Below are 4223 nucleotides of genomic sequence, written 5' to 3' on the forward strand. Positions count from 1 at the left end.
TTTAGAGTTAGATGCCCTCTATCACAGACCATTGAACGCAGGTCAGTCATCATGCTGACTTGTGTGGAATAGCTGGATGGTTCTGAGATAATTGCTGCACCACTACGAGTGCATTCTCTTGGCAGCTGAATCATTATCACAAGGGACTAAGTATTTGTGCCTCTCCAGATGCATATATTGAGCGTCAATCCCTAATATGATGTTTGGAGGTGGGGCCTTTGGGTGGGGTGATTAGGAGTCTTGAGGTCATGATGGTGGAGTTCTCATTTAGGGATTCATCCTTATAAGAGATTGGAGCTGTTGCTCTCCCAACAAGGTAAAACACTACAAAAAAAAAAAAAAAAAAAAAAAAAAAAAAAAAAAAAAGGTGCTGCCTGCACACCAGGAAGAGGAGAGTCGGGAAAGATGGAATACATCTGCAACTTGACTTTGCATGCCCCATGGTTGAGGTCGCTCTTTTAAAAAATGAAACTAGCTCATTTCACACATTACCAGTAAACAATCCAACTAACACACAGTCCATATATACAGATTCTTCCCCAAGGGACACAATGATCTCTTTCTGTTTTCATCAAACTAGGATCCAGTGATATTTTAAGGATGGCATTTCATTGCCTTAATTATAGCTTCTTTCATCTAGAGCAGTGGCTACCACTTTCCTTCTGTGGCACTTTCACTTTTGAAGACTGCACACCCATGGTTTGCAGAGTATCCCTCTGTGTGGTTTCTCTGTGTCCCTCCTCCTTAGATGGCAACACATTTGAGTAGAATTACACAGGGGATGGTGGGGCTTTCTTAGTGCACAGCCTCACAGGCAAAGTTCACACCTACTTCATGTTGTGATGGAGGTGACGACAGGCACCAGAGGTAAGGAGATTGTTGACAACGTGGACCTTGGATTGGTTCAACTGCACAGGAGAGGGGTGTCCCATCAAGATTATTTTCCATTTCTAAGAACTGTCAAGTCAAAGGAAAGGCAGTCTCTCCCTAGTCAGTGAAGTCAAGCCCCAAGGATACAGAACAAGATTTCAAGTACAATAAATATTATGGCGCAGTGATAAATGGATGACCAATAGTGAAAGACAACATCTAACAAAACACACAATAGAGAGTGTGTCAGAACAACAACAAAAAAAAAAAAAAAAACGGAGGTTCTATGACAACGTCTTTCCCTTCTTCAGAATAACTGCCCCTCTTCCTCTTTCCTACCTCTCTGTTGCTATGCTGGACACTGCCGTTCCAGGTCTTGGGTGAAGGTTTGGGTTGCCACAAGAGTTACAGAAAAACAACCAAAGATGAAAGGCATTCTTTGGGTCTCCGAGGTGACTTTGGAGATGCTGTGTGTAGCGCTCATCTCTCTTTGTAGCCCTGTTGTGTCCTTTGCTCCTGCTACAAACGAGGCTTCGAGTCACTAACACGTCCATGCATGGCTTCCCTTGGGTATGATCCAGTCCTAGGGCTGGAGCTGACCTTTCTCCAGTGTCTACAGGTCATGCCTTAACTCCATTTTCTTCCCTAGGATTAGGCCGCTGAAAAACTTACTCTCCTGAGTTTTAGTGTCTCTACACTATGTGAAGAAACAGTGGTCATGAGTAGGTTTGGACTTTGTGCTTGGCTATCTTGGCTTTTTGTTGAGCAATTTCAAATTACCCTTTACTGATACATGTGCCTGACACTGCTGGTGTTTCCTTTTTGGAGGAGCTGGCCATGTCAGGGGCAGAACTCGATACCTTTCTCACAAGGTCTTTGCTACATATCTGCATGGATCAGGGAGACTTTACCCTCTGGAATGGGAGATCCTATTTCTACCTTCTGTCTTATAGTAGTTTCCTGATTTCAGTCTTCTAGGGTCATCTCTCCCTTTTAGGTGGGGATACATTTTTGCCCTGATTCTTGGAGCAGGTGGCTTTGGGCTCCAGGAGTCCAAGGACACCTGGCTCTCCCTTCTGTCTTCCCTGTGGCTTTTACTGCACCCTGGAAGCTGCCACATTTCTCTCAGGCACAGCCTGGAGAGGGGCAGGGAGACATCAAAAGCTGTGTTCTGAGACAGGGACATTGGAGTGGCCAACAGTGAGGCTGGTTCTATGGCTCTACCTGAAGTTTAAGACTCCAATCACCAGCAAGATGGATTTTTAGGAATGACTTCCCTAGTTCCCTGGCAACCAGCCTGCGTGGTAAGAGGAGAGCATGGTGTGCTTCCCGGAGCCCTTGTTTGACCCTGATCCTCATTCAGTGTTTGAAGTTTTCCCACTATGTTTCAGGTCTTCTTTTAATGGAGTCTGAGGACAGAGAGTTTCAGGCATAACTTTCTCCCTGTATCCTCAAAATTTTTGTCCACATCTACTCCTAGACTGGAGTCTCTTCTTTTCCCACCTATCCAAGAAATGGCCCTCTGCCTCAAATGTGACCCTACCCCTATCATCCCAGGTTCTTTTGTTTTAAACACAAACAAAGCAATGAAATCTGGAATAAAATCTGCCAATTCCACAGTGCTTGAGGCATGGACACACACAGGAAGCCCAGAGAATACTGTCTTCCCACAACACCCACTACCCATCACCTAACTGTGTTTATTCTGCTTAATACTGTCACAAGCACACCATGTGGTCAACCACTCCTGTCTGTCAGACTCAGGAGCCTGGACCAAGGGAACTCAAATTACCTTAGGTCGTTTTGGTTGAAGATGACTGGCATCAGGACACCACGCATCAGAATGAGGCTCCACCCTTTCCTCATCTTCACTGAGCCCAGGTATGTCCTCTATTCACCAACAATGAACTGCCAACCCGCATTAGGTTTTACCTTAGAAAGACCCTGGGCTTCCCCATATCCTCTCCGTTGACCTAAAATCACGGTAAGTGAATGAACACCTGAGCATCATGCAGAAACACACTGTATTTCTCTGATAAGATGAGGGGATATTGAGTCCCTCCTCCACAGAAAGCAGAATCTGGAGAGAGAAGAGTCATGGTTCTTGAGCAGAAAGGGTATGACAGTTGAAAAACACACATAAGGTAGGACATTAGTATTCACCACCCACCAACTGGGATTCTGAAAGCAAGAAATTGAAACATGAAAGATGAATGAAAGGATGGGAAAACACACAAAGGTGCTCAAGGGCAAGGATGCTTCAGGTGGCTCTGGACTCCGCAGAGGATTTGGGAGACACATGAAGAGCCCTGTGAATATGCTGGAGGTGCTGCCTGTGCCTGTAGAGGGTGGAAACCATGGAGCCACTGGCCCAGAGGATGAGCACAGAAAATGAAACTTCTGGGAATACCATCAATGCTGCAAAAACTGAGCCTGTGATTTTCTTATGATCTGTGGCAACGCAATGTCCAAAACCTCTCTTCTTTGTGATGTTTGTGCTGCCCCATTTACCAGAGACATGCCACATATATCCAGGAAAAATGGAACTTACAAATATCTATTGGATCCATCAGAGGGAAATGAAAAGGCCAATGTACTTTGGGGCTTTGACTTTAAGAGTCTTCCAACAGGAGTCCATGGGGCTGATTGTGATGGTCTGAACACACTCAAGAGGCAGGTGGTGCCAATAGACACTCCCCTGTCCACCTGCTGAATGTACAGAAGAAGTCTGCATGCAAAATCATTGAGAAAATGTTTCAGCCCAAAAGCTGCCACTGTGTGAGGGACTCCTTTAGAGAGGGTGACCAAGGAGTTGTCTAGACTCAGGCGTTTTAGAGTCATATCTGTGGCTCCCCTCCTGCATTGAGTGCGGTAAGGAAAAAGGTAATGGTGGTGAAAAAACTGTCCAGACTCCCAGTCCCAGTATGTGATATGAAGATCATTCCTACCACCAAATCTCTGGAGGCTTTTTTTTTTTTTATTCAGCATGTTTTCCTTTAAATAATGGAACAACCCTTCTTCTGAGTATAATACCTCAAGGCTGGTTTTTGACACCAAGAGTCATGTTACTTCTGTTCTGCTGTTCGTTTGCCAAGATCTCGTGAGCCAGGATGTGATAGACAGATAGGTTGCATATTTCATGAAAAAGTCAGCAATGAGGATGAAGTGGAGTCAACCTGGTTGAAGCAATGACAAATGAGAGTAAAATGAAAGAGCATACAATACATTTGAAGAATGAGCTGACATTTGCTAGCCAGTATGACACAAAGCGAAACCTCAATCATTGCCACATCAACAAACAAATCTATGCTGAATAGGTTCCATTACTAATTTCCAAAATCGTGTAGTTTTAC

General features: G+C 44.6%; 1 pseudogene; it reads right to left on the bottom strand.

Annotated features, from left to right (window-relative positions):
- Positions 1–2877: 2877 nt before the first annotated feature.
- LOC146402436 (vomeronasal type-1 receptor 4-like) lies at positions 2878–3858 on the bottom strand (annotated as a pseudogene).
- Between the last annotated feature and the right edge of the window lie 365 nt (positions 3859–4223).

This window comes from Sus scrofa, chromosome 6, assembly GCF_054392235.1.
Source record: "Sus scrofa isolate SSC_HxYL_T2T_F1_AM1 chromosome 6, Sscrofa_HxYL_maternal_Yorkshire_Landrace_v2.0, whole genome shotgun sequence".
NCBI classification, from domain to species: domain Eukaryota; kingdom Metazoa; phylum Chordata; class Mammalia; order Artiodactyla; family Suidae; genus Sus; species Sus scrofa.